This window comes from Phacochoerus africanus, chromosome 14, assembly GCF_016906955.1.
Source record: "Phacochoerus africanus isolate WHEZ1 chromosome 14, ROS_Pafr_v1, whole genome shotgun sequence".
In the NCBI taxonomy this organism is placed as follows: Eukaryota; Metazoa; Chordata; class Mammalia; order Artiodactyla; family Suidae; genus Phacochoerus; species Phacochoerus africanus.
In genome coordinates, this window is record NC_062557.1 from 4,476,604 (window position 1) to 4,483,324 (window position 6,721).

The 6,721-nt window shown below is 57.1% G+C and overlaps 1 long non-coding RNA gene and 1 other non-coding gene across 2 annotated transcripts; both read left to right on the forward strand.

The window, feature by feature from the left end:
• Positions 1 to 1,343: 1,343 nt before the first annotated feature.
• LOC125114782 (uncharacterized) lies at positions 1,344 to 4,552 on the forward strand. Its single transcript, XR_007131905.1, has 2 exons — positions 1,344 to 1,875; positions 4,351 to 4,552. It is a non-coding gene; the product is annotated as an uncharacterized LOC125114782 (long non-coding RNA).
• On the forward strand, positions 1,912 to 2,099 carry LOC125115338 (small Cajal body-specific RNA 16). The gene has a single exon (XR_007132049.1). It is a non-coding gene; the product is annotated as a small Cajal body-specific RNA 16 (non-coding RNA).
• Positions 4,553 to 6,721: the final 2,169 nt, after the last annotated feature.

The window sequence follows — 6,721 nt, forward strand, 5'->3', positions numbered from 1 at the left end:
TTATATCAGTCACATATTTATGTCTTTGTTGTTGGGTTTTATTTATTTCTTTTTTTAAGGCAAGAAATAGATTTATTAAGACAGGATGCTTCTGAGAGATGTAAGCGGGCAGGCACAGAAGCTCAGTCTGTTGTTGGGATTTAGAAAGTTTATCTATTTTAGCTACTGGATTTGAAAAATATTGCATCCAAAACAAAAGAGGTTTACTGGCAAATGAAGGCTGGGACCCAGTCCAGTGTTTTTATCTCACAAGCAGAGAAAAGGAGTCCATGAAGACAAACCACATGGTAAGTAGCCAAACAGACCCTGTCAGCCAGTCGGCCTCACCATCTCCCAGGTTGCTCAGCATCTGGATGAGGGGGACTAGTGCGGGCTCTGTGGGGGGTGCGTTCCTGGCCAGAGAAACTCCACGTGCAAAGACAAATCCTGTCCTTCAAGGCTTGCGGGATGCTGCTGCTGGCAGGGTTGGGTGTTCAGGACGCATGGTAAGAAGTTCTTTGTTGGAGTTCCTGTCATGGCTCAACAGTTAATGAATCTGATTAGCATCCACAAGGACGCAGGTTCGATCCCTGGCCTCGCTCAGTGAGTTAAGGATCCAGCATTGCTGTGAGCTGTGGTGTAGGTTCCAGATGCGGCTCGGATCCCGCGTTGCTGTGGCTGTGCCTGTGGCCAGCGGCTACAGCTCTGACTGGACCCCTAGCCTGGGAACCTCCATAATTGCCACCGGGGCGCCCTAAAAAGCAAAAAAAAAAAAAAAAAAAGTTCTTTGTGATTGAGAGTGGTGGCAAACGAGCTTAGATTCTGAAGGATTTGAACACCAATAAGTTGGGATTTTTAGCCTGGAGACCCCAAATCACAAATTCAAACATCTTCCTTGGGCGGCAGGTAATGTAAATGTGAACGGTGGGTGTAGGACAATAGGGAGTGAAGGGGCCTGTGGCTAACCCTAACCCGAGGGCCTGCCCTTCCTAAAGGCAGGATCTGCTGGTCTGCGATGACTCCTAACACAGAAACTAGAGCATCGATGGCTCCCTAGCTGGCCAAGCTTGGAAAAGTAACGCATCTTCGCTGGAGCTCCCCTTTTGTCACCTAGAAAACAGGAGGGATCACTGAACCTACACCCTGCCTAGGGTTGCGTTAGGAGCAAACGGATAACCCAGGCTGGGCTCCAGGCACCTAGCGGGCCTTCCGCTTCCCTGGCTCTAGAGCCCACCCCCGCCTCCGCGGCGCTCGTGCCCATTGATCAACGCTTCGCGGCTGCGGCCCCTTTAAGGCGGCTTTGGAGGACCCAGTCGCAAAGCGGAGGGCGACCTTCTAGCGGCCGCCTCTATGGTAAGCGCTCCCTTCCGACCGGAAGTGCGTCTGCCGCGCGCCTTCGGCTCGGGATTGGGAAGGCGGCGGGAGCCACGTGCTCCATCAGGTCGGAGCGGATGGGCACCTTCGCCCCAAACGCGTGACCGGTCTCAGGTCCCCCAGGGGGACGTTGGCTCTCGGCGTCCAGCCCCGCCCTGGGGCGGTAACGAAGCTGCGGGAGCCGAGACTTCGGGGACCGCTCCCCGCCTTGCAGCCGGAGCTGGGACGGAGGAGGCCGAACGCAGGCATCGGAATCGGGATGAGGGGCAGTAGGAGGCGCTGCCCCCCCACGGCAAGGCCTGGGCTTTGCCGGCTGGCGCCCAGGGAGGGCTTCTGGGGCCGTGTGAACATCCAGTGAGACTCGTCCTCCTAGAGCAAGTGGTGTCCCTCTCTTTCCCCAGGGTTTTCTCAGAAAGTGAGAGCTCTCCAGGCGCTGGCGTTTGGATGGAGCCGAGCTACCTTTGTTACCTCCTCGCCGACGGTGAGAGTTTTCGGAGCGACCTCAGTTTGGGGGGCCGAGAGGTATGTCAAGCGTGGAGACGCAGTGTCCTGAGGCCGATGGTCTTGGGGAGAGGCTCCTGTGTTGTTGAGCCTGCCCCGTTGTGGGTGCAACCTTGTACCAGGTAGCCCGACCCTGACCTAAAGTAAATTCCCAGGAGAGTTGATTCCTGGGTTTTGAATTTGCAGTAACAGGTGTGAACATTCTAGCAGCAGTTTGATGATCATGTATGATACTGCAAACAAAACATTCGCTGAAAGAAGAAAAGTACGGTAGTCAAATCGGGTAGTTCCCCAAAACCTATAAACAGTGGTGATGTAATTTGTTTTATTCAATAATTGTTTCTTGATACTTTGGCTAGGCACCACACTAAAGGTTCGGGATGCAGAGATGAACAAAACACTCATGGCCCTTGTTCTTAGGAAGTTACAGCCCAGTTGGGGACACACAATAAAGTGATCCCCTTAAAGAGGGTATAAATTAAAACTGAGGGGAGTGGCCTGGAGGAAAACACAGTGGAAGAATACATGTCTCAGGAGTTCTTGCTGCGGCTCAGCAGGTTGAGGAGCTGACATTGTCGATCCCTGGCCTCCATTAATGGTTTAAGGATCTGGTGTTGCCCTAATTTGTGACTTAGGTCACAGATGGGGCCTGGATCTGGCATGGGCCCCAGCTGCAGGTCTGATTCAACCCCTAGCCTGGGAATGTTCATATCCCACAGGCGTAGCTGTTAAAAAGGTGGGGGGGGAAGGATATGTATTGCAGAGAATCTGATGGAGACTGGAAGGCTTTCCTGAGTTTGGGACCTTTGAGCTGGGCTCTGAAGGATGAGTAGGAGTTTGGTGGGACGTCCGGGGACAGCATGTGTACAGGTCCTACGGTAGCCTAGCCTGGCAAGTGGGGCTGGCGGAGGAACTGGAAGAAGGTCATGGAGCCCGGAAAGCAAAGTGGAAAATGGTGTGAAACAAAGCTGAGAAGGTGGGGAAGGGCCGGCCTACAGTCCATCTGTGCGGTCCGGTGGAACAGCCACAATCCTCTGGCAGCTGTTGAGCACCTACAGTGTGGCTGGTGGGACTGAGGAACTGGGGTTTCTTTTCTTTTTTTTGGTCTTTTTGCCTTTTCTTGAGCCGCTTCCGCGGCATACGGAGGTTCCCAGGCTAGGGGTCTAATCGGAGATGTAGCCGCCAGCCTACACCAGAGCCACAGCAACGCGGGATCCGAGCCGCGTCTGCAACCTACACCACAGCTCACGGCAACGCTGGATCCTTAACCCACTGAGCAACGGCAGGGATCGAACCCGCAACCTCATGGTTCCTAGTCGGATTCGATAATCACTGCACCATGACAGGAACTCCAGGAACTGGGTTTTCAATGTTAACTTAAGTGTAAATGGCTGCATGTGTCTAGTGGCCGCCAGATGGGACGGCCCAGGTCCAGAACTTACCCGAGGGGGCAGTGATACCCTTCCTGGAACCGCGGTGCACAGCTGCTGAGACGGGTTCTGCTTTGGGGAGAGTCTCTTTTTTTTCCTTTTGTTTTTTCAGGGCCGTACCCACAGCATATGGAGGTTCCCAGGCTAGGAGTCGAATCAGAGCTGTAACCGCCAGTCTACACCACGGCCACAGCCACATGGGATCTGAGCCGCATCTGCAACCTACACCACACCTCACGGCAACGCCGGATCCTTAGCCCACTGAGCGAAGCCAGAGATCGAACCCACGTCCTCATGGATACTGGTCGGGTTGAGTCACAGTGGGAATTCTGGGGACCCTTCCTGGGAGCTAACCCGTGACCGCTCACGGAGCTCTTTACTCTCGGTGTGTTCAGCCTGTTCCTGGGCGAGGCAGCTCCCCCTCCCGTCCTTGCCTGGTGTCAGCACGCGGGTGGCGAAGCCATTCTTGATGTGTGACAGTGGGCAGAGCGTTATGTCTGTGCTTTGCGGGGGTGTCAAGTCAAGGGTGGTCCCCGGTGGTCAGGGTGGGAACGCAGGGGGCGGACGTCAGTAGGTGACCAGGACAACAGGAGGGAGCATTCCCAGGGGGGCCCCGTAGGATGCGGCCCTGTGACGACATAAAGGCCTTTGCAGCCAAGGCAAGAAGCTTGAAAGGGCTCGAGAGGCTTCAGGGAGCCCAAGAGCTGGGGGCAGACTGGGGACGACACAGCAGAGAGAGGGGGAGGTGTCGGGATAGATGGGCCGGCATTGAGTTCGGAGGCTTTGTCCCGCCTGCCGAGGGCAGGTTTCTCAGGAAGGCCCTGTGCAGGTGTGCAGGGCTCCGGGGGTCTGGGTGCCTGGGGCGCTGGCGAGGGAGCCCCTGGGTGTGGCCTGGAGACTTGGAAAGACGGGGCTGGTGGGTCACCGCAGGGCGCCGTCCACGTCACATTCTGCGTGAAGACTTTAGACTGGGGAGGGTATTTTCTTGTGCTAACAGATTTAAATCCCCTGAATGTTCAGACTCTGGAAGTAGAATAAAAACTGACCACGTGTCCTTTCTTTGCAGGTGAGTTTCTCGGAAGCGGTGTGCTCGCACGTGGGGCGGAGTCGCTGGTCTCCTTTCTGTCCGCTTGTCTGCGCTGAAGCGTGGTGTTTTGTTGCGGGACCTCCCTGGTCGGTTTGGTGTAATTCTTACTGACCTAATTGTTAAATGCGGACCTGCCTAGGACCTGCTTTGTATGAGTGTGAATAAAAGGACTCAGACCCCAGGAGAGTTTGTAGACTTTATGGGTTCCACACCAGTGACCACGTCGCCTCTGTCCCCGAGGTGCAGACTCGATCAGAGAGCGACTTCCAGAGCCCCTCGTGCTCCTCTGTGGGAGGGTGAGCCCTGGGGCCTGGAGGGGCGTCAACGGTCAAGAACTGGTGGCGGGTGGAAGGAGGTGACTGTCGCCTCTGTCGTGACGGCGGGAGGTGCTCTAGGAAGGAGGGGCCCGCCATTGTCCAGGGCGGGTGCAGCTTGGTCAGGGGAAGGGGTGCCTCACTCGGTGGAATTTCTCAGGTGTGACCACTGTATCGCAGCAGGTTCCCCCCCCGGGGGGGGCCAGCACCGCAGTCCCTGGGTCCTCAGGTCCGCCGCTCACCCCTTGCAGACCTCCCTCCGGCCTGTAGGCCTGGTTCCCGCTTCACCGAGGGCACTGCCGGCCACCTGCTGGGCTGAGCAGCTTCTGGCCTTGGGGCTCGGTGCCGGGGCTGCCCCCAGGCCACCCCCTCCGGGCTGCCAGTGCCCTTGCCCATCACGTAGTCCCTCGGCTCCCGCCCCCCAGCTCCTGGGTGCTCGTGAAACCACCCACGCCCAGTGTGCACGCACACTGACGGCCCCATCGGTGCCGTCGTCACAGAGGCTGGGGGCTCTGCCGGCACCGATGGGGCCATGCTTCCAGCCGAGAGGTCTCCCGAGCCCCGTTGTCTGTGAGTGTTTCTCGTCGGTTGAAAAAGGGGGAAAGGAAGTCCAGCCCGTGCTGTGGGCTGTGACAGTGGCGCGTTGTGCATGCAGTGCAGACCTCAGGTGTCTCTTGCCGTCGCTGCGCTGGGTCAGGGTGTTGCGGGGCCGTGTCTTCTCTGCGGAACTGAGAGCTCCTCTTGGGTTTGGACCAGCTTGCTCCAGACCCAGGTACCTGCCCCATGTACCTGGCGACCCTCGACCTCACGGCCTGTAGCCCCGCCCTGTCCGTGCAGCTCAGCTCCTGGAAGGCCCGGCCTGTTGTGCCCGCCGAGGCCAGGCTGGAAGTGCGGTTACTGGGGCAAGCCTTGCGGGCCCTCCCGCAGGTGCCCGGGGAGGCATGGCCACCACGGGCTGTTCCAGGAGTGGCAGCCATCAGCTCAGATGACCCAGCCCGAGCTGCCCCCACTGGCAGGAGTAGCCGGAGGCTGCGCCGCCACCCGCCGCATGACCTTGGGCAGGTCACTTCCCCGTTGGTACCTCAGTGTCGGTGAAGCAACGATGGTTGTGCCAAGGCTCCCGGCCAGGGCGCGCTGCTGCGGGTCTGCTTAGCCGGTCAAGTGAAGCCCCAGGAGCACGTGTCAGACATTGCGTGTCTCACTGACATTTTTCCTTGAGTTTTAGGTGTATTTCACAAAACTCGGAAAGGGGCCTGTTGAGGAAGAAATCAGGAGCTGATCAAATCCGTGAAACCAGGGCTGGGAACAAACTGAGAGGTACCGGTCGCTGGGGACAGCAGACAGGACTTTATAGAAACCCCAAAGCACGCACATGCACTGTTTCAGCCGTTCTAAAGTGTGCGGTTTGGGGTTCCCTGATGGCTTGGTAGTTAAGGATCCAGTGTTGTCACTGCTGTGGCAAGGGTTTGATCCCTGGTCCAGGAATTCCTCATACTGTGGCTGCGGCCAAAATATTTTTTTAAAAATGTGCAGTAAAGTTTTTTTGTTTTTTAGGTGTTTTTTTTTTTTTTTTTTAATGGCTGCCCCCGAAGCATGAAGAAGTTCCCAGGCCAGGGACTGAATCCACACAAGCTGCAGCTGTGATGGAGGCCACAGGCGGGCAACGCCAGAGCCTTCTCCCACGGTGCTGGACCCGAGCTGCTGCAGGTGGGTTCCTTTTCCTTCTTGCTTCCTTCCTTCCTTCCTGCCTGCCTCCCTCCTGCCCAGCAGCATAAGGAGTCCCTGTGTTAACGCTGGGTCCTTAATGCACTGGGCTGGGCTGGGGCTTGAATCCACGCCACCACAGGGACAAGGCCGGATTGTGCCGCAAGAAGAGCTCCTTTTGCTTTCTCAGCACCTGCGCAGGGCGCGCGGTCAGCAGCCCCGTGCAGCTCCAGGACATTTTCATCACTCCTGGAGGACACCCCTCCTCCCGGCCCTGGGAACCTCTACTCTGTTTTCTGTCTCTTGAGCTTTGCCGATTCTGGACACTTTGT